We start from the raw sequence: 23,991 nt of genomic DNA on the forward strand, positions 1-23,991 counted from the left end.
GTAGAGAAGGACATCTGCCATTTCTTTTTCCTTTTAGTCAAACAATTCAGGTAGTGATGAAAGAAAATCAGACTGTGGCAGTGCTTGCAGCAGGTAACGGAGTGATAATGCAGAGTTTTTACTGCAGTGGACAGTCCCTAGTGTGACCATCGCTGGAACCAACCAGCTGATTTACACCATGGCAGCAGTCATCAGTGAAGTTCTTGGCTGCAACATGAACAATCTCAAGTAGCAATGCTACTAAACTTGCTGGAGAACTTTTAGTTCAGGCCACTTGATGAGTTTCACACAGTACTGCATATTATTTTATTAGGTTGGCACAAATGTAGGATTGTGTTTGTGATATCACGATGTATCTGTTTCCTTTTCATATTACACTAAAGAGATCATCGCCTACAAGCCTTCGTAAACGAACAGCATGTCTATAAAAGCCCATTCATCATCCAGCCCTCCTGCTCAAACACAACCATGTAGCGCTCATCCCTCCACCCGTCTCATTCAGCATCCACACACATGTTGCAGGGAACGGGAAATAGAGTAGAGCAGCAAAGCTTGATTTTCTTTAGGATTGGTTAAACTAAAAGACGTTGACAAGGAATTTTAAGGGTTTTAGGAAGCATAAAACCGAAATCAGTTGTATTGGATACGAGTATAAATGAGTGCTTAGGCTCATGCAAGAAAAAACATCTTAGACAGGATATGACAAAACGTGCTGTGATACAATTCTTCATTACTACAGCTCTTTGAGTGCTTTTGTAAAAAGTCAAATCTGTGTGCTCCATTAAACCCTGTAGAAGTTGTTTCGAATGCTGACAGTGGACAAACAAAGTTGTCATTTAGCTTAAACATTAACAGTAGAAAAGGCCCGATAGGAATCTAACATCCTTGGAATCAAGCTGTGGGAGTGAGTTTTGAAACCTTTCTGTAGGACTGCTTTAAACTTGCCTTCTTGGTGATGTGTGTCTGATGTCTTGTTTGACTTGAGCAGATTCTTTACGTGCTTTAAGTTTCTAACACATTTGCTTTAACCAGTAATTGAAACTGCTGAGTAGGAAGTACTAAAGTGGGTGTTGAGCATGTTGGGTGTGTCCTTATTACCTGTTTCGATGTTTTCTTTTAATTGAAAGCGTTTCATGAATATGAAATGCTTCTGCGTAATGTTAAACGTTATAAAATATTCTTATGATTTAAACTCTGTATTCATGGCTTATTCTTTCCTGGCCTTTCCTGTAAGCACTTTTATGCTCGGTGGTAAAATATCACAGAACTAGCAGTTTGGCGAGTGTCATACCGCCTGGATTAGTGGCTCAGCTGGTAATTCAGAGATTTATGTAGCTTAGTTTGCTGTGTCATGCTGATTTGGGGAGACTGGACACAGACCTGAGTCATTCTCTTCTGGGTGATCACAGTGGTTACTCTCCTCCCTTCCTCATCTCACCCTGCAAAGAAATCTTTGTTGTTCTGCCTTGACCTACAGTCTTTTAATCGTATTAGTTGTAATTAGAAAGACGATTGTTGATTGGCTTTTTATGAATTAGGGTGAAAGTCTGATTCACGCTGAGCTCGAAAACCTAAAACCCACAAATACCCAAAGAAACCTGAAACGATGATTTAGCCATGAAGTGAAATCACACAGGGAAGCTGAGATTGTTTGTTGACCTGTGCTTCAGCATGTCTAACTGGGACCTTTACAGCAGTATTTCTGTGTTAGTGTGTTACTGTTCGACACCCTGTGTATCCACGATCAGTCGTCTGCACGTGTCCAGCCTCGCCCCTGTGTTCTACCTAAACGTTTCCATTCTGGTCATTCCCAATGAAGAGTCGACCATCTTTAACCGTTCCAGCTCCGCCTCCTGGGTTTGTCAGTGCCACCGTCTCCGACACACAACAGCTCGCCCGACTGCCATCACGAGCTACCGTCTCCTAAATTTTCCCTTTCAGGTTTTTGTGTTTCTTCTTTCACAACCCCCCCCCCCCCCCCCCCCCCGACCCTCACCTCCACCCACCCCACCTCCTCTGCACCTGCCCTGTGCACTGTGTTGTTCTGGACCAGCTTCACTCAGGCACCTTTCTCCTTCTCCTTCACACACATGTATTCAGTCTTACTGGCTCCACCTCTCCACCTGCTCCCTGTTCTCACTATAGTTCCCAGTGTTGTCTGCACCATCGCACACATGAAGGGCCTCAGAGTCGAGTCCTGATGTCATCGCGCCCCCGCTCTAAATCCATCTGTCCCTCCTACAGCTCCTACCTGTGCCTTGCTGTCTCCTGCACAGCCTCAGTATGTGCTCAGTATGTGCAGTACCACAGTACGTCTCTTGGTGTCCCGTCGTGTGCTTTTTCCACATCCACACAGATATGATACAACTTCTAACCTTCTCTGCACTTCCTCATCTACATGTAGAACCTCACTTCAGTAGCTCTTTCTTACATATAAGTCATGCAGACCATCACTGATGCAGGTGTGCGGCTGTGATTGTGACAGTTGGACGGTTTCTCCCCTTCTTAGTCCAGAGGACGTGGACACGTTGGACTGACAGCAGCACTGTTCCCTCTTGTCCTCGGTCAGTTTGTATGTTATGTTTACATACGGCTTCTTCTTCTTTGTTGTGGATGCAGGGTGAACTGACATCATGCAGTCTGATTAACATTTCCCATCAAAGACCAGAACTGTGCTTTCCACAGATGAGAGCCGCTGCATGCTGAGCACATGTGGAAGAGGCTGCAGAGCATCGTGCTGCTGGAACCTCGTCAGCACGGCTGCTCTGGTGTTTCAGTGATGGTCTGGGGGACATCCCAACCACTCAGCACCCTTTGAGTCGCTCTAATAACAGCTACTTATTAATAACATTTGTGCACGAAGCTGCCACATAACACCTGGATTCTTGGGGTGTCTCTGCACCTACACAGAATGGTTTCAGTGATGGATGGAAGAACCCTCAGACGATGCCTTGCGTTGGGTTCTGCGTCGACTGGACGCCTTGTGTCGGAGGTGAACCGTTTTGATTTAAAGGTTGATCGTAGCGCTCCCTCTGTGACTCCCAACATTAACTAGCTCACTCGTGAGCGAGAGAAGATCAGCTGTGATCCTGTCTGCTTCATGTCTGTCGTGCGTGCTCAGCACATATCGCAGGAACGTGAAATATTTTGTAGGTTGAGCACAACCAGTGTTCCCCAGTTTCATTACTGGGAGTTTGAAACCAGTGATTAGGCTGACCTGTACTGGCCTGATAAAGCACCGCTACTTGAAACACGTGTAAAAAGCTCGGTGTCTACATTGATGGTTCTTTTAAAGTGAAGAAGCAGGTGAGTGCAGTGTTCAGTCCTGCTTCTTTCAGTTAAGACAGCTGGCCAAGGTAAAGCCATACCTCCTAACGTCTTTGAGCGTGTTATTCACCTTTCCCTTACTTGCAGATGAGACTACTGCAATTCATTGTGTTATGGTCTAGATCAGGCCTCCATCCATCGTCTTCAGATGGTTCAAAATGCAGCTGCTCGCCTGCTAACTGGTACCAAACGGAGAGAGCATATAACCCCAGTTTTAGCTTCTCTACACTGGCTTCCTGTCTCCTACAGGATCCAATTTAAACTTCTACTTTTTGTTTTTAAGTCATTAATGCCCGAGCCCCTCCTCACCTGTCTGAGCTCCTCTCTGCCTATGCTCAGGACAAACCACGAGGTCCAGCTCAAAACTAATGCTGTCCATCCCACGGACTAACCTCACATCCCGTGGTAATAGATCCGTCTCTGTGGCAGGTCCCAGACTCTGGAATAGTCTCCCCTTAAATATTAGATCTGCACAAACACTTGAGCAATTTAAATCTTTACTAAAGACACATTTCTATGCCCTGGCTTTTAACACACTATGACCCAAGCATTCTGGTCTTATTTGAATTAGTTTAGTTATTGTTTTAATTCTTTTACTGTCCTATTATTGTTTTTTACTGTTATTATTGTGTTACATTGTTGCTTTTTAATACCATTTTTATATTGTTAAGCACTTTGTGCAGCATCGGCTGTGCCATATAAATAAATTTGACCTTGAAACCAAATCTCCTTAGGAAGCAATTTTATTTTATTTATTTATTTAGGACCGTGCATGTTAATGAACATAAATGTAAAAAGAAAAATTACATGAATGTAAACATGCCAGATTATAGCCAAAGGCTAATTTCCATCTTTAATGAGGCCGTGTATTAAGTTTCACACAGCATGGGTGAAACAGCTACTAACCATCACTGCAAGCTCGACAGCAGGAGCCGTCTTCCTGTCGCAGTATACCCCAAACAGCTAATTATTGGACCGCAGGGAAATGGGACGGGTGTTGGTGCCATGAGGGAAAACCGTCGTTCTCCTCGCTCCTCCCTTTGCCTCCTGCTTGCTCCTGCCGACCCCGCTGGTCTCCGCTTTCCCCGACGCTGATTAAACCCCCTCCTCTTCCCTAACAACGTTAGGCCCCTTTGATCTCCAGCACTTAAAACCAGCAGCTACCATTGTGCCATCCAAAACATCTCTGTGGTTGCTATGGTTATTCACTTAGGAAGTGGCTCAGCAGGGATCCAGGTGGAGACACATGAAAGACACAGGCTGCATATAAACGGTGGATCGGTGAGGGCGGGCCCTCCTCGCCAGCCTCGCCATCGATACGATTTCTCTTTATGTAAATACGTGACACAGATATGTATGTTGAAGAAAGACAGAACATCCTTTCACATGATCCTCTGACACACTTGTCTCTACAATTGGATGTGAAACAGACTTGAAAGGAAAGAAGTCGTGTCAGGTATTAACAGATATATCAAACACATTATCTTCATATGCAGGGGTTAAGACTCTGTCATCAAACACCTTTACAGAGAAAAGTAGCCAAGTGTGTGAGATGATAGCTACAGTGAGTGACAGCTTAGCAAAAATCCTGAAAGTTGGACACTTTATGTCAGCTTTGTCAGCCACACTGCAGAGCTCACAGAAGGCCCACAGCTCTGATGACTCAGTGGATGGAATAAAGCCCTCCAATGTGAACTGCACAGTGGTGTCATCATCACGTGTCCTTCATCTTCTCTGGGATGGATCAATAGATGGCTGATCCAGCCCCGTGTCATGAGGCAGCGCTGCCTGGTTGGCAGAATCTGACTCCAGACCAGCTATATACCATGTACAGTGTTCAATCAACCTTTCACTGGGCATGTGTATAAGGTCACAGCTGTCAGTGTGCTGGATATTTGCAGTGTTTTCAAATGTATTCCACTACAGACTACAGATTACATGCCCCAAAATGTATTCTGTAACGTTACTCAATGAGAGTAATGTATTCTGAATACTTTGGATTACTTAATATATTATCATGCTGTTTACAACTACATGAATGTACTGTTGCTGTGATTTATTACTGTTACTGAAGGTCAGCGGCTCCGAACCGTAGTAAAGGGACCTCTGGCTAACACGTCGGGTTCGTGTCGGCTCGTAGCTGAAAACGAGCTTTACTTTGTTGTCTGGGTCAACTTTGCTAGCAGAGACAGAGAGGCGTTGAAAGGCTGCTCCAACAGAACTTATTGTCAAAGGAGCAGAACAGAGTCAAACCTCTGTTCTTAGAACTGAAGAAGCTTCTCGGATGAGAGGTGAAACGTCTTCAAGCAACTTAAAGAAGTCCAGACGCTTTTCTTTGCAAGCTCCTCAGACTACGATGACCTGGATGACTGAGAACCTTCACAGACAACAGAACTTATTGTTTCGGAGGAAAACAGGAACACGGTGTAAGGTCGAGTCTTAACAGCTTACTTACAGCTGGGCTCGTCAGGCTCTCTTCTTGCAGTGGTTATTATTATATTTACATGCTTCCAGCTCCCGTTTCTGCTCGGTGACAGCTGTGCTTTTCCTTTCTCTCCCTCCCTCGCTCACAGACACATCACGGGTACAGCAGTCCATTCTCCCTGCAGCACGGACTACACTGCCCATGATGCTACATTCTGCCTGTTAGCTTAGCACAACAACAACAAGGCCTCTCTCACCCAGGAAACACGCAGCGTGTCACCCTGTAACCATGGCAACCACAACGCTGCCGCCTGGAACAACAGAACATGTCAAACAAACCCAAACAGTCCTGACCCGCCACAATATGAACAGGAAAGTACCGCCGTGTAATCCATTTATTTCAACAAAGTAACTGTATTCTGAATACCACCTGTTTAAACGGGAACTGTAACAGAATACAGTTACTCGTACGTGTACTCCGTTACTCCCCAACACTGGATGTTTGTCATATAATTGAAATATCATTAAACTCACTACTCGTACTCATAAATATGGTCCGTGCACAAAGCAGCGCCGTCTCTTTCTAACCATCCCTGCTCCAACAAACACGAGGTTGTTTCCATCGCTGCTGCTGTTACATGTTGTTCAGCTCTTATTGTTACTGTAAGTCTCGTGTTCCTCCTCCCTCCCCTCCCTCTCATAAAATATTGAGAGAGCCTGGCACTAGGCCAGACGCCCCCCTCCCTCTCTGCCAGGCAGACGGCCAGCTGACGGAGCATGTGGCTGTGGGAGGAGCACGAAGGGCGGCTCGGCTGAGGAGATATTTGTGGTGGCTGTTACAGAACTGCGCTACAACGCTGACATATTTGTCTCCGTGTTGTGGGTGCAGGCAGAGTTATGGCTGGATGGTGTTTATAGTGAACAGGCTCCCCTGTTGTTAAAGCAGAATCGTGTTTCTCATTTAAAGTGTCACATTTATGAAATGTACAGTAACCATGAACATATTCGTTCTCTAAATGAACGCCACGAGTTGTTCCCACATCGAGCTGCTCTACTCTGAACTCATTCACACGAGCACTTTCTGCTCGAGTGCTTCCTCTGTTCACAGCCACACTCACGGATGCGCTGGAGAACAGCTCGGGTAAGAAGTGTGAACAACATGCTGGCATTTCATTCTACCTGCAGTGGTCAAATCAAGGCAGTGGTCAAATCTAGCTTCTTTCAGCTCAGGCAGCTGCAAAAACAAAGCCAATTCTTTCACGGCAGCACTTTGAGACAGTGATCCACGCCTTTGTCAGCACTCGGCTGCATTACTGTGATGACCTTCATGTTGGGGTCAGCGCATCATATATTAGTCAAAATGCTGCAGCTCGTCTTTTAACTGGCACTCGAAAGTTTGAGCACATTTCCCCTGTTTTAGCTTCACGTCACTGGCTGCCCATTTCTTTTAGGATTCATTTTAAAATTCTTTTATTTACTTTTAAAGCTCTCCATGGCCTCGCCCCATCTCATCTCTCTGAGCTGCGACAGCCTCATACAGGCCAGCTGATCAGCTGCTCCTGCATGTACCCAGGACTGGGCGTAAACTTAGAGGAGATCCTGCTTTTGCTGTAGCAGCTGCAAACTGTGGAGCGAGCTTCCTTTGGAGATCAGACAGGCCTCTTCTTTACCTGTTTTTAAGTCTTGAAAACCCGCCTCTTTACCCTGAGCTTTGACACCACGTGAGATGTTGGTTTTTATTTCAGTTGTTTTTAGGTGATTCGATGCTGTTTTATCTTGTTTTGTTTTCATTTGATGTTTTATGTGTTTTATTTATTTATTTTGCTGTTTTCTGTTGTTCTATTGTTTTAACTTATTTTCCGTGCAGCACTTTGTTCCTGTGCTGGCTATTTTAAAGTGCTTTATAAATAAGATTGGATTGGATTGGACTGCCACCAACAGCTCTGTAACACACTGTGCACACAATGCTATCATTGTCTTTTCTTTTTAGCTGCTTTTACATTTTAGTTGCTGACTTCTGATAAACTGAATAAAACAGGAGAACACACAACCTGGAAATCTTCAACCACACACAAAATACATACGTTTCCCTGGTAAAGTACACAACCTCTGCAGTACCGCTGAGTTTTCTACAAGCGCACAAAGCTGCTGCCAGCTCTGCTGCTGTGACCTGTGTTACCTGTGTTAGGCTCTTACATCCATACGATGGTTGAAGGACCGGCCGTGTCCCGTCTTCCTTCTGTGCATAATCGTGGCCCCTGCTGGAAGCTGACCCCGTTCTCCCACAGTGTTGCTGAAATGGTGAAACTGGAGCACGAATCGATCTGGGAGCTTTGATGAGAGATCAGCTGAAGTTTGACTGCAGCCTGATTCACTTTAGGACAACCAGTTTGCTTTTAATGTTTTTCTGCCTGATTCATTCTGATACACAAACACAGGCTGAACGGTGTCTGTGCTCCCACATCCTCAGTGTCCGTCTCAACACCTCTGCATCCTTCACTCACTTCTTAGCAAGCAGGACGTGTGTGTGTGTGTGTGTGTGTGTGTGTGTGTGTGTGTGTGTGTGTGTGTGTGTGTGTGTGTGTGTGTGTGTGTGTGTGTGTGTGGGGCACAGGGGAATGTGGGACTTTGTCCTGATGTGAATGTGTGTGTGGATCTTCTCCTCCCGGCCTATCACAGTGAGGAATGGAGGTGGTGTCAGTGTGGGTCAGTGTCACTGGGAGCTGTGGGCGTCTCCACAGTGGGCCTGGGAAACTTTGAAAAGATGTTTTCTTCTTTCGGCCATAAAATCCAGATCTTGGTTTCCTCTTTGTGAGCACAACAGAGACTCCCCTTGTTTCTTACACAGCCCCCCTTTGGCTTTCATGCACACACACCCACTCAGGGAATAAAGTCACTGCAGCCATTTAGCTGCTTCTCAGCACTCGCTGCATAACCTGAGGTTGGTCAGCCGGTCGACTCGTCGTGCATAGTGACAAATGAGGGATTTCAAATATTTCCAAAGCGATGCATCAGGTTTCTTTGCAGATGAAGTGAGACGTGGATGTTTCACAGCACCAATGAAGATTGTGTTTAAGTGCAGCCGGGCGCACGCTCCCCCAGCGACGCCAGCTTCTTCTCACCGTGCAAAGACTTTGATTTGAAATAGATTACAGCCGTGAGTGTTTGACTGTGATGGACTGGTGATGTGATCAGGGTCGCAGGTTTCCACCCGCCTCGTCTCTTTGCATGCAGTGAAGGAAACTATGCAAACTATGCAAGGTGTGCAGTAACAGGTCTGAACAAACCAGCAGCAAATAACTTCCAGTCTCCACAGGTTCAGTGCAGCTGGTGTAACAAAACGTTTGGTTACAACATATTAATGTTCACACACTGCTGTAAAATGCACATGTGGAACATGCAGCACCTGAAAGCCTATTTTCCTCTGGAGTTAAACACTCTCCCTGTCTGTTCACATACAGGTCTGTGTCCTCTGTACAAACCGCCGGTGACCGTAGCAAACTGGCAACCAGAGTAATGGTAAATGGTAAATGCACTGGTTCTTATACAGCACTCTTCTACCCTCCCTAAGCACTAAACCAGTTCCAGAGCATCTAATAAAAGCACTGGCAGCAACAGGGGCCAGTATCCCGCCCAAGGTGACTTTGGCACGCAGACTGGAGCAGCCGGGGATCGAACTACCGACTGACGTCCTGAGCCACAGTCGCCTCTTTTCCAGTAGAACATAACTGCCTCAGCTCTACTCGACTCTGTCTCTCAGTTACAGTTGAGCACCACCTCAGTGTGGGTGGGGCTGTTACAGCAACACAACCTGAAAGTCCCGTGACGCAAACACAACAAGCGATGACATCCCGGTGATGGAACATCTGCACCCCGTCACTGGACTTCCTGTGTAGCCGTTTCCCTCGTTGCCAGGCAGGTTTGAGTCTTGAAGGGTTCGCTCTCATAACTGATCCAGTGATGTCACTTCCTGGCCATCGGCGGCATGTATCTGGGACACGAACTGGGTGAGAGATGAAACTCTGAGAAGCTCTTCAGACGACGCTGACCTGCATGACTGAGGACCTGCACAGACTTGCTGCCTCGCTCTTTGTGAGGAACGTCCTTCAGGAGTATGAAAGGGAAACTAGCAGTTTATTGAAACCAGCTCCGCTTCAACCTCAGATGCACACAAAGTAGACTCGTTCCCCAAGAGTTTGCACTTTGGATCCCAGGTATCGAACCAGCAACCCTCTGATTAGCAGATGAGCCAGTCGGGCTACAGCTACCCTACGTGTGTGTGTGTGTTGCCTGTTCATTCACATAATCCATCTTATCTCTAATGAAAAAGCCAAATGAAATCCTCAGATTTGCCCCTCAGGTTCCCACAGTGTTCAGGTCACACCAGGCCACAGTCCCACATTTGAGCCACGACTGTGGGTCACACAGAGCATGTCCTTTAGCCTTCTTTGTTTTTGGATTGTGTGCCACAGAGTCTCACTGAAGATGATTTTGGCACGTTTGCTGAGATTGTTTGAAAAACAAGCTGAAGAACACGTCCACGATGTCACAGCAGCTGTGGGCCTCGATGGAGCCCACGTTTGTCCTGGAGGCGTCCTCTGTGGAGTGAGGCCGGCTCACATGGTTCAGTCTGAACAGGGTGAAGCTCCAGCTTTGACCTGATTAACTTCCAGTAGTGGAAAAGCAGCTGTAGCTGCATTTTTCATCACTATTAATGGGATGCTGCTATGACCTGCTGTTAGTGGGAGCTCAAAGCCTGAGGCCATCATTAAGATCTGTGTGGGTCTGTGTGGGTCTGTGTGTGTGTGTGAGTCTGTGTGGGTCTGTGTGGATCTTTTTGGGTCTGTGTGTCTGTGTGGGTCTGTGTGGGTCTGTGTGTGTCTGTGTGTGTGTGGGACACTCACTGAGTAGTAGTCGACTGACCGACCCAAACACGGTGACTTCATATCACAGGAAATATTCAGCTCAGGCTTCTGTCTGACGCTTTGCTGTCTCACATTTAAATCACAAAGGTTGTTTCTACAAACACCCACTCATCTATCGTCCTCTTACACACCGGTCACAGACCCACTGCTGAACTCACAATATCATTTATTTTGTGTGTTTGTTACACAGGAAAGCTGTTATTGATCAGTTTGAGAGTAAAACAGAAATTGTGAGTGTAAATGTGGAGATTACAGTCGTTTCATGCTGTAACCTACAAAATGCTTTGTGCAGACGAGTCCGTGAAATCAATCAATCATCCTGATTTCTTTAGCTCATGAACACCGTGTGGGGTCAGTGTTAACAACATGGTGCAGAAAGGAAACACAAGCGTGGAGTCGGTGGGATTGTGCAAACGGTGGCTCGTGCATCAATCAGCTCCAGCTGTGATGCATCTCTTTGATTAGTGGGAGCAGCAAACTCCATCCAGACAGCTTCCTTTGTTTTTTTTCAGTTGACTGATCGATCAGCGCACAGCTCCGTTTAGCACACACGCCATCTTTAACGACGGCGTGGAGTCTGTGCCCTGTTCCTCCCACACACGAGTGTTCGTTCATGTTCGGCCTTGTGTCTGAGCGTTTCCTCTCGGTGTGTCTGTAACGAGGAAGCCACGGGCAGGTCGCACACAAACGTATGGCTGCCGAGTGTGCGAGTGTGGCAACGTGTGGCAACTATTCTGGTTTGCCAGCGACGTTTCCAGATAAACACTGGTGGCAGCTGCTGCCATGGCAACACCATTGTGCTCCCTCCCTCCCTCGCTCGTCTCCCCTCCCTCTCCCCAACCACTCCTCTCTCTCATGCTCCGCCGGCTCAGAGAGCGAGGACCAGAGAGGAGAGAGGTCAGCTCGATTCAGAGGACAGAAAGAAGAGAGGAGTAACCCGGAGTGGACGGGGACAGGATGAGCGAGGACAGCCACTCCCACTACAGGCTGGACCCCAGCGATCGCCTCAACGGGCTGGGACAGAGGAGGAAGAGACCCAAGAAGGTAAACGAATAGATGGAGAGCCACGTGGTGCAAAGTGTGTAAGGATGGAGCACCCCACCCTGCAAAAAGAGAAAGGAGGTGGGGTTAGGTGAGGTTTGTTTATGTGCAGACGAGCGTCCACATGATGTTAGGAGCACCGAACCATCTCTCACCCCGTCGTCTCCTGTGGAGTGTGTGGCTGCTCCCCCACAGCAGCTGTATCCTCTCTCATATCCTCCGTCTCCTGGTGTTGTGTTGCTCCACAGTGAGTCGTAGTAGGAGGCTCACATGCTGTCAGGGTGGGTCCCTGCTCGCTCTTTGTGCGCCTGTCGTTGGGGGTTTTGCTGTTTGCAGCTATCAGGAGGTTTGTGTTGTAGCCTGATGTGAGAAGTGTTGTTATTATCATCATTTTTAACATTTCTGCACCGCTACAATAAACAGACACACACCCATCAGCCTGTTTACAGATCTATACGCCCATAAAGACGTGAAACACACATTGCACAAATCTACTATAACGTGTTCATATGTGTTATAAAATAAAGAGGTAAAGTATTAGCTGTTCAGGTTGATTCATAAATATGACCTCAGCACGTGAAATCCTTCTGCTGACATCCCTAAAAGCTCGTCAGACCAACGAAGCCGTACAACACAAATAACCAGACCAAACCAGGGTTGTGCGTCTGTTGTTGAGAACATTGTCAGTAAACCACAGATCAGTGTTTATGTACCAGTGACGTCCTGTCAGTCTCGATGTAATGATTCCTGACAGCGCGTCTTTGTGTGCCACCTGCTCGCTCAGCAGCTACACAACCCAGGAGCTCCGTTTTGAAACAAACCTTAGCACAGTGTTTGTGTGTCCGCCGGGAGTGATGTCTCACTCTGTTTCCATCCTTTTCTCGTGAACAGCGATCTGGTGTTTCTGAGGACACAGAAGCATCCAGCGTCATTAGTTTTGTGTATGTCGTGTGAGCTGAGAGTGGAGCGCTGTAACCAAAGGTAGTGAGCGCGTCGGCCTTTAACGTCGCGGCTGGTTGTGTGATCGCGTCGCCGCTGAACTCGTGTGGCCTGAAACTGAGAGTTTGTCTCAGGGATCTTTACATTTGAAGTCAGGTAAACAGGAGCAATCATCCAGTGAACTAACAGAACATTCAGGAGCAGTTTACTCTCATGAATGTCAGACAAACTGAGGTTTGTGTGTCAGTTAGATTCTTTAAGTCATTAAAGTGTCTCTGTTAGGAAAAGCATCTGTTTCCTCCACTTCTGCAGAACTGCGTGACCTGTAGCATCATTGCAGGAAGTATCCTGTGACAATGAGTGACTGCACATCATCATTATCAACACATAAACCTGTGGTCTGGACCTGCAGTTCTTATTTTTACTGTCTGGTTTTGTGTAAAGCAGCACTTCAGTAAGCACCTGTGAAGCACACAGTCATAGTCGAGTAATGAAGCGATCCATATGTGAAACATATTCCACGTCTACAGGATAGTGGAGGTTACATGGGTCAACCTGGCAAACTGTACCAGCACATGTGATCACACTGATAGCAGAACACAGGTATGTGAGTCTCTACGACGAGGTCAGAAACCAGTAACAAATGTTTCATGTGATTCGTTTTTCTCCAGTTTGTCTGCAGTGAACCTTAAATACTCACTGAACCAGCTGTTTCCTGATGTGGTGACGTGTGTCGGTGATGAAGCCAACACTCTGTCCAGTGTTGGGCAAGTTACTTGAAAACAGTAATCAGTAACTAATTACTTCCCCAAAAAGTAATCCCGTTACTTTACTGATTACTTATTTTCAAAAGTAATTAATTACTTAGTTACTTTTTAAAAACATGATTTACAACCTGAAGAGGTGATAAAGTGATAGATCTTTCAGCCCAATTCTACTTTTTCTGCATAATCCATCATACAAAATGTAATCAAATGGAAAAGTCTCTTTTTAAAACTTGTTTTATTAGTTTTAATCTTTTAACTTTATGCATCAAGCAAACATTTAATTATATGCAACATTCTCTGACTGGAAGAAATTAGTTTAACATTTAAACCTATTTCCTGCAGATTCCAGCACATAAAATAAAATATTTTTTGTGTTTACACTCAGTCTTTCAAATAGATGCAAGTAAAACACAGCAGAAAATAAATAAAGTCAAAGACTCAGCGGTCCTGTTGCTCTATTTTCACCTGTAAAGCAGGAGTGGGGTAGGCGGAGGTTTACCCTGGTGCAGGTGTGCCGCGGTCAGTGGAAGAATCCGCGAGTTTCTCTGTGAGTTTCCCATTACGTCGCAGCTACTCGGTGCTTGTTGGAAGTTTAGGGGTTTTTCGCTGTAAAAAGAAGTTTTCTTCCCACGCACAGCGGACACTAATGTTTTTGTCACTTTTTATGGAATCAAACTCAAAGTAAGGTCAGTACTTCCACGCTTTAAACGCTGCACGCTCATACTCTCTCTGCACTCGATATGTGATCCATTGTTGATCTGGACACAGCTGTTGTCACTAACGTCGCACTCGCTTACGTCGCTGTCGTGAGACATTCTCGCAAAAAAATCACGGTTTTAGTAACGCAGTAACGCAGCGTTCCTACGGGAAAGTAACGGTAATCTAATTACTGTTTTTGCAATAGTAATCCCTTACTTTACTCGTTACTTCAAAAAAATAATCGGATTACGCGTTACTGGAGCGTTGTTCTCCTCTGTAACAAAGCAGTGATAAAGGAATAGATGCTGATTTTATTAACTTGTGTCTTTGTGCTGCTGGATTCAGTCTGAAGCAGGCAGCAGTGCTGAACCTACCAGTGTAAATGTGATGGTGGAAGCAGAGGCCAGCACTTGGCAGTGCTAAACACAATAAAAGACTCACAAGTTCCTGCTCAAAGGTCAGCTGCCTTCAGATCAATCATTAACCTGCAGCAGGTTGTGGCCTGATGTGTTTGTAAGAGTTTCACTTTCAGGAGGAGAAGATTTAAACGAGTCACACAAATGTGAACTACAAAGTCTGTGACACACAATTTATGCAAACTGCATGAAATCTGACCTGAAGAAATCCAGTCTTCTGCCTGTTGTGGTTGTGACAGCTGCTCGTAGGAGAGTTTGTTTGTAGGAGGTGGAGATGTTCTCAGATCAAGTGCGTAATCGTCTCTTTGTGTAGACGCTAAAAGCTGTGAGCCAAAACTCTCTGCTCTGAAACTCTTCACTCAGTCCTCACGCTGAGAGTTTAGAGGCTGAACTTCTTGTTCCTCCATAACACTTTTCATGAAACAGCAGAAATGAGCTTGTGTTTCTCAGCAGTGCGCACACAGAGAACCGATCCTCTCTGCTCAGTCTGAACAAATCAAAGTGAAACGTCAGTGAAAACACAGCTGCTGATCAAACTGTGTCAGATTAATGCCTCAATGTTTCACTGTGAGGTTAAAAAATACATAAAAATGATTTAAAGAAGTAGGAGGCAGATTTTCACAATAAGAGCACTTTGTTTTTAATTCAGTTAATGTCAAACTGTCATCAACACCTCTGTGTTGTCTCCGTCTCTGAGCAGATTCAGGCATTACTCAAATAATAAAGGCTTTTTTTCACTATTATACTTTTCATTAGTCTCCAGGTTGATGATTATAAACAGAATTATTAAAGTTTTTATCATTTCAGGCTGAAAATCAACATGAATTTGGTTCTAATCAAAGAAGCTCCTTTAATGTGTGTCATTAAAATCCTCACACAGACTTAAAAAGGCGACATTAACATTAAAATAAATGAAAGAAGCTTCAGCTGAGAGCTTCATGCAGTCATCATCAGCAGCTCATAGCAGTCACAGCTCTTTATTACGCAGCTTTGCAGGAATTAAAGTGGCTGAAGTGTCAGAGTTTGTGTGAGAAGCTGCTTCATGGACAGCTGTACACACGTCTTTATTATTTCTTCATAAATCAAACACACAGGTTTGTCTGCAGATGATTTAAAGTGTGTCGTTGTGCAGTTAAAGCTGTTTGTGTGACGCCCTGACCTCCTGTGAATGAAACAGCCAATCAGATCCATCAGAGAGAGAGCAGGAAGTGTTGTGTGTTTGTGACAGAACAAGGAAACAGTGATGATGATGAACATAAAGGTCCTCTGATGTTTCCTGTTACAGTAACGCTTGTTCATCTGTTGCTCTCCTACACTTTCCTATAAATAAAGGAGAAAAAGTCCGTTTAGTTTCATTTCCTACAGCTCAGAGTTACACTTCACATTCCTGCTGTCACATCAAAAAGCTTCACTTTGGTCCAACATCTACATGTTAACATGAAACACAGACAGACTCAGAACATCTGGAACATCTGCACTTTGACCCAAACTGTTATAGCAGGATATTTTCTGCATATTTCTTATGTTGGACCTGTTTGAACTGTAAACGACCTGTAATCATCTGTAAATGGTGTGAGACACACTGAGGCCACCTACAGGGCAGCTGGGGAACAGCAGGGATCTGAAATCATACGAGACGTTAGTGAGTGAGAAGAACAAACGGACTTAAGATGGCTCGAAGTGATCAAAGTTGATCTAAAACAGAAGATAAATCCACTGATTCTTTGTAAAGTTCATCTGCTGCTCACATGAATCCATGAAAGATTTATTTCACTGAATGTTTCTTCAAAGCTCATTTCAACCTGTTGAAGTCATGAATGAAAGTGCAGACTGAGAGTGGATCACATGATGTTTGAGGTGTGTCATGTGACATGTTCAGTATTGTCACACATGTCTAGATTGTCCCTGATATCATAACTGCTCAAACACTGATGATTATATTTGAAGAATTATTCCTGATGGCAGCAAAGTTTGAATGGAGCTCTCTGTCTGTGCTGATTTGTCGCCCTCTGGAGGTCAAAGCACAAACTGCATGATGTCACTGTAACCACCACAGAGACAGGAAGTGTTTTTATGACTGAAACACTGAAATGATGCTAACGGCTGTCGTTAGGCTCACTGACAGCAGTGCTGATGTGTTCATGTCAAACACTGGCTCAGGTCAGACTCCTTCATCCTTCTCCAGCGTGAGGCCGCCCTCAGACCCACAGGAGCTCTGACCTTTGACCTCCTGACCCTAACCATTTTAGTCTTGTTGCATCTTTAAATGCAAATCCATCCAAACTGTAGCCGAGCAAAAGAAGCTGGAAGTTGTTCTATGAATGATGTTGTTGAAGGAGCTTGGAAAGAAAAGCGTCTGGACTTCTTTAAGTTGCTTGAAGAGGGACATAGACGCCTTAACGCCCACTCACATCCTGGGACATTTGATCACAGGAAATCACATGATAGCGTGGGGCTAGATCTCACAATGGGTTCACCCAAAACCTTGGCTGATTGAGACCCACACCCGTTCTCACACCGTGGCTCGTGTGATTAGGTAGAGGATCAACAGGGGCTCCGTGTCCCTGAATTTAAACTGAATTTAAACACACCATGCACAATGCCAAGTTAGATAATGGTTAAAAGAACAAGATAAGAATAAATAAAAAGATAAAATAAGGATAAGAAATAACTTAAAAAAATAAAATAAAAAGATAAATAACTGCAAATAAGTACAAATATGTAACTGAAGACACGTGTGGTCTGCAGATGTCGATGTACATGGATGTACATGGAGTTTAATGTGCAAAATGAACTTAGTGTGCAAAGTGACCTGATGTGCAAACTGCAGTTTGAGGTCGGTCAGCTGTTCAGGAGTCTGATAGCAGTGGGGAAGATGGAGTTGTTGAGTCTGGATGTTCTACATTTCACACTTCTGAACCTTCGTCTCGAGGGCAGAGGTGTGTCTCTCCTCTGGACTCTGTGATGGTAGCTGCTCTGCAGAGAGGGCAGCGGGGTCCTGATGATCTTCTCCACAGTTGTTATCACTCTCTGCAGGCGTTTGCGGTTTGCAGTAGTGCTGCCGTACCATGCAGTGATGCAGCTGGTCAGGCTGCTCTCCACAGTGCAGCTGTAGAACCTGCTGAGGATCTTGGCCAACATACCAAATTTCCTCAGCCTCCTCAGGAAATACAGCAGCTGCTGAGCCTTCTTGAGCAGCTGTGTGAGTTTGAGTCCCTCACTGACTCAAACTCCTTCAGTGACACTTGCAGCCTTGCAGATTAGTTTGCTGATCCTGATGCATCTCTGGAGCTGATGCTGTCCCCCAGCAGACAACAACAACATAGATGCTCTCACTAGTCCACTTTACCCTCACATCACATCTCTGACATCTGCAGGTTGCTCCATAGAGACTCTTGTGCAATGCCAGGTGTTTGTGTTTGTGTTTGTCTGTAGGTACACATTAGATATGACCATAGACGCGCACACACAAGTGAACACAGCAGCACAGATGGTTTCCACCTGCTTCCCTCTTTCTTCACACAACTGTGAGGATGATGAAGAGGTTTCAGGACGAGGTGGTCAGCAAGCACAGGATAAAGCAGGGCCATGAAACTCTCTGGTGCAGCAGATGTTTAATCAGACTCAGCTTTAGGCTTCTTTTCCCACCTGGCAGCAAAGTAACAGCTTCACTAATGTGAACAGTCACAATGTTAAACGTTTCTATATCTTCATATATTTTTATCTGTTGATGCTGCAGAATAAAGTCTGTTAACAGAGTGCAGGATGTGTAGAGCAGGTCCAGCTCTCCCTTTACTGTGTCCACTTTCATCAGCCCCTGTGAAGTGACACAGAGTGCATGTGTGTCTGTCAGCTGTTGTTTGTTGTGAAGGATGGAACAAATGAACACACACTTTTAGAGAAATCTGAAAAAGCAACACGTGCTTGGGCTCCTTCTGTGCTCGTCTTCATTAATGCTGATCTTTCTTTCCTGTTTGTTCTTTGGCACAAGCTTCAGTCTTTTCTCCCAGGGCTCCTTCACACTTAGAAACACACCTACATTCATTTATACACAAACATCATGAAACAAAGGCTTTGTAAAAGAGGACATGAGATCCTCTCTGAACAGCACATTCATATCAAACACAGGACTGAACAGGATATACTGAGTCTGTGCTGTTTTCATTGTTACTTGCTGAGTATTTTTCCAGTGTTTGAAATGTGACTCAAGTCTGATTCTTCTACTGTGTGTGAACTCTAAGCAGCTGCATTAAACAGCTGCTTTTCAAACCAGGCTCAATCCTATGACTCTGTGAATGTAAACTTTTGTCACCTGCATGAATAACAATCCTTGATCTAGTCAGGACTGCAGTGCTCCTGTGATCCCAGCTTATAGATGGAGGCTAGCATGAGAGGCCCAGCAGCTAAAGCAGCACACCTGGGTCTCCCAGCCTATTAAAAGCAGCCCTTTGCTTCACCTGCTTCACTAAACATTATTATTATTATTTAAGCAGAGTGGTGTGATTCATGTAGGCATTGCTGTGTGACAGGAGGACTTTTCTTGAAACAGCTCGTGTGACGTGAGCTGACGTAAAAACAGTGATGTTAGCTTGATTCTCTTGGCTAAAACTATTTTAAAAAGAGGGTCAATCATGCAAATCTGCCAATAGAAGCCAAAGTTACAGCCCCTCAGAGTTTAAAGAGAAAAGGCCCGTTTCCAACACTCGGTTGTGCAAAGGGAAACAGGCCCACAGTGCCTGAGTGTGTGGGTAATTCTTCAAATAATATTCAAAAGCAAACATTTTTAAGCATGTAAATAAAATTCAATCATTTCTGCTCTTCAATACCTAAGAAATGAAAACTGGCAGATGGTCCCAAAATGTGAAACGCCTGGCTATCTGTGCATTTAGTGCTGCAAGTTTTCACTGTTTACCTTCAGAAGCATAAATCTCTGCACAGATAATGTTCATATGTGGATTCCTGGTTTTCTGCAGTTAATTGTGACCCAAAGCGTATTTTTAAAGTGGTTCCAGGCAATAAAGCCTAAAAATAAATACATCTACTTCCTTTTTCTGTGTTCCAGCCTCAGTGACTCTGACACAGTGCTGTAATATTTACACCTCTGATGAAAACAGAGTTTGTAGTTGCAGAGAAATACTCGACTCATTTTGGGCATTTACGAGCAGGAACCTCAGAAAGCCCCTCGCTGCTTCACTGGTTAAGAAGCAAAGCAAACATTAGTTCACAGTGATGTTAATTAAGGCCCAAAGTTTAGGAACGAACGTCAGCACTTCACTAATGAATGTAATGCTGATTCATGTGCTTGTTTTGTAATGTGCATGTTGTGCGTTGCTATTTCCCATATTCTTTGGCACTGATAGATGAAGAGTCTCAGGCAGGACCGAGGCTGCCAGCTGCTGACAGTGAGCAGGGAGAGAGCAGCAGAAGCTGGGCAAGAGCAGGGCACCTTCAGCCCCCTTCATCAGTCAGAAATCATTTGGGTGTCTGTGTGAAATGTCTGGTTTTTAAAATCTTTTTGTAGACATATTTATTAAATGTTTAACAATTATATAGAAGAAAGACAATGTAAAGAACAAAACCTGACAAAACAAAAATGAGTTGAAGTTATGAACTGTTTCTGAGAGACAAATAACACCAGGATCCTTTTTGTGTAGCTGACAGCTGGTAACTGTGCAGGGGCGGGTCTAGCAAAGTGTTGCCAGGGGGCCAGGTAGGGCATTAACAGGGAGAGGGGGGCACAAAGACATACTTTTCTTTCTTGTTCTCATTTAAAATGTCTCACTTTTAATAAATAATTATCTGAATCTTACAACAAACGTTTTCATCTGATGTAAAATGTATAGAAATCCATTATTGTACATAGTCATTTTTTAGGGTCCCATCATAATTTCTTCAGAAGTAAGTACTGCATATGATGCCAGTGTTTCCCACATTTTCTAGATTCTGCACCAGTACTGTGTGTAAAATGCATCAAAAAGTCAGTTTGATTCTTTCTCAGCTGTCTTTCTGTCTCCTTTCACTTTTTAAAGGTTGCCATGTTAGAAAACATATTTTGCCCTGCCGTGCTGTTTATTGATGTGGCAAATGAAAGGTTTATGAAAACATATCTAAATCTGTCATCAGTAATCAGCAATGATCATGTCTCACCTCTAGTCTCTGTCTTAATTTCAGGTTTCCACCGTGTGTTGTAGATGTTCAGGAGGTTAACTCGACCAACAGTCTACTTCCTGTTTAGAATACCAGGACAGGGAGGATGGTGCAGGTTTAAGTTTATTAGACTGATGCATGTATACCAACAAGACAGCGTCCATCACTGTGACAACAGCGTTTGTTTTCATTCAAAGGCTTTATGGTTTTTCCTTTAATACCTGGGGGGCCGGTCTCCAGTCAAAATGCCCGGGACCATTTTTTGTCCCAGTCCAGCCCTGGTGTCAGATCTGCATGCAGTGTCAATGAGACGATCAACAACAGATCAGACAAAACACTCAGGCGGACACTCCTCTGTAGAAGGAAACATGGAAAGTGTGAGGTAATCAGTGCACAACATCACTTTGTATTTCAGGCTGTTTTTATATAGAACTTCAGCACCAATGTAAAAGTTCTGGTTTTAGGAAGATGAAGAACATTTTCAGGAAGGATGCCGTCTGCAAGCAGAGCTGCTTGAACCTCAGCGCTGAGGTCCAGACTACTTCCTGTGAAGCCACGTGATGTAAATCTGCTGCTGTAACTTCACAGTTTACTGAAGCTAAATGCAACGTTACCATATAATCTGTTTTCAACAAAGGTTTCACTCCGTCCGGTGTTGATGGAATGATTCAGGCCGTACTCGTCAGGCTTCCCGTCGACCACACGCATTTCAGTCACAAACCCCGTGACTGACAACAAGGGAAACAGCAGAAGAAAAGATGTGAAAAATACTGGATGATGATGATGGAGGATTAACCGCGGTGGCTAAACTGTTTCCTGTCTTTGTGGGCGTACTCACAGGGAAGTTTCCAGGCACGTCAGTCTTGGTGGCTAAAGTCTCCATTTTCCAACATGTATCGCTACAGGTGCAAAGACACAACATTAATCATCAGTGTAAATATTTTAATGCTGTCCAAACGGTGTTTGCTTTGTCTGTCCTCTCGCGCTCACAGAGGAAACGAGGACGCCACCTTCAACCCATCTTCAGTTGGCTCAACCATGGCCGGACTTCCTGTTGGCTTTGTGACAGCAAACCACTTGAAATGAGAGCAAACTGCAGTCAAGCACCACTTACAGCAACCTGTGGACACGCAAATGGAAAGCACTGAGAATCATACAGAAGCATAAGAGCTGTTTATTGTAACACGTGTGTGTGTGTGTGTGTGTGTGTGTGTGTGTGTGTGTGTGTGTGTGTGTGTGTGTGTGTGTGTGTGCACATTAATAACACACTGATGTATGTTAGTTTGATTTATGCTATATCTGAGAAAACAACTGCAGAATTTTACATCAAAGTTTCCAAAGCTGATGTTTTGTTGTTCACTCTGTTTTATATTCATATAGTTTGTTGTTTTTAAATCAGTGGACAAAATAAATATTATCACACAAAATCCAGGGTGAAACATAACCAAATAACCTAAATGGTGAAGTCATTATAGAAGTACATGTTGCAAAGGTCAGCCTCCTGTATAGACTGCTAAACTGTCTGGGGGGGCCCTGCCTGTCCTCGTTGGATAAGCTCCACCCCTTTTCCATAAGACGGAGACATTTGTATGAAAATAGATGGGCAGTAAAATAAAAAATAAAAAATATTATGGATGACTCTGTAAATCAAAGTCGGCCTGAGGCAGAAGCAGAAACCATGAGGAGCACAGCACCACTCCCAGAAGGGCACGAAGTGAAGCCATAGCTGCTGAAGAGTGAAGACGTGATGATGGAGGAGATCACAGATGAAGATCTGCTGCCTGCTGACTCTTTATATAGAAGAGTGAGACTATCTCCCCACCAACAGCTGCACTTATACAAACCCCAGGTGCTGGGATGGCTTTGAACATGTGACATTTTCTGCAAACACACGGACAGTTTCATAAGCACAAAGATTATTCCTGCAGCGGCAGAATCGTATCCACTGTGTGAGAGGTGAACGTCAGACAGTTCTTAGAAAATGTAGTTTCTCTTTAAGCTTTTAACGTCTCTTTTACCCCCATTTGTCTAAAACTACTTGACAGCCCTTCATGTCAGAGGTTTATTACCTGTGCAGGATGGAGCACATGGTCTCAGTCAGGCTGGACACGATCACTCCTACAGGAAGTAAATGTGATTTTATTTCACCTGTGAAATGATGAAAAACAGCAGAATAGCTCACGCTAACAAACGGGTGTTGAAGTGTTTCATTTTCTGCTGTTTCACAGGTCAAAAAGGGCGTCGAAGCAAACTGAAGCTGAGCTGCTGCTGCTGTTGTAGTGCAGCATCTGCTGTGTGCTTCATCAGAGAACCTTCTGTACACAGCAGACAGAGGCTGCTGCCACTGAAGTCCATCTGCTAGAGAGCTTTAAACACTGGTTATTGAAGTGGCTTTGATGATACTGATACACAGTCTTTGCTGCTGTCACAGGACAGGGATCCACCAGGGAGTAGTTGTCAGGATAAAGAGCCTTCGCTTCTCTAAATATAAACTGGATACTTGTAGGAAACTTTGGGAAGCAGCATTTTTCCTCATATCGTCTAAACTGAAGTTAGCTCAGGTGCTTCTTCCATACTTGCTCTGCAGAAAGCCAAAGAGTTTGGAGCTCTGCAAACATTTGCAGCACAGCTGGATGTTTGTAACTTTGGTCACCTCTGTATCATCCCTCAGATTCTTTCTGCACAGCTTTGAAACCATGACAGCACGAGTGATGCTGAGGAGACGTCCAGTTTAAACAGACCTTTATTCCTGGAACACAAACACATGAAGTGATGCTGCTAAAGAAGAACATTTAATCGCACTAATGAATCAAGCATCTGTTTGTCTGTCAGTCTGTCAACAGTTCCTCTGATCGACTTCAGACTTGGTGGGTGTTTTGTTTTTGCAGCGGTCAAAGTCGATCAGCGTGTTGCTTTGTCTGCTGTAAATCTGCCTGTACAAAGGGAAACATGCATGTTTTAGATGCAAACTCACAACATGGCTGCATTTTTGTGATTATGTGTATTTTATATTGATTTATTCTATTATGTTTTGTATATGAATCTTTACAAGTGTGTCGATACAAAGGCTTGATTAAAACAAAGGTCTCAGCTGTGCTGTTAGGGATGCTCTCATATTTGTTTCAAATGTAATAAATCAAAGGATTTCAGGCTTTTCATCCTTTTATTTGTTTGGTTCTAACAGCAGCTGGATAAAAACATGCAGGTGATGAATATAATTGTGTGATATTATGAGCATTGTGAATAAAGAAAGAGCAGAGATAGTAAAAAGGAAACAGGTGATGGACGTGAGATTTTCAGAACAAA

At 44.5% G+C, this 23,991-nt stretch overlaps 1 protein-coding gene and 1 long non-coding RNA gene across 2 annotated transcripts in view; one reads left to right on the top strand and one right to left on the bottom strand.

Moving 5' to 3' along the window:
- The window catches only part of LOC146679523 (uncharacterized), a 241,879-nt gene that overhangs the window by 3,955 nt on the left and 213,933 nt on the right, over positions 1–23,991 (top strand). The gene's annotated exons all lie outside the window — the stretch shown is intronic.
- LOC146679524 (uncharacterized) lies at positions 20,713–22,854 on the bottom strand. Its single transcript, XR_014918560.1, has 3 exons — positions 21,676–22,854; positions 21,524–21,584; positions 20,713–21,413 (listed from the first exon to the last, which is right to left on the bottom strand). It is a non-coding gene; the product is annotated as an uncharacterized LOC146679524 (long non-coding RNA).

Source organism: Copadichromis virginalis, unplaced genomic scaffold (genome assembly GCF_057382275.1).
Source record: "Copadichromis virginalis isolate Kocher_CV1m ecotype Utaka unplaced genomic scaffold, C_Virginalis_male_GT1.1 unmapped_scaffold_1, whole genome shotgun sequence".
NCBI lineage: Eukaryota > Metazoa > Chordata > Actinopteri > Cichliformes > Cichlidae > Copadichromis > Copadichromis virginalis.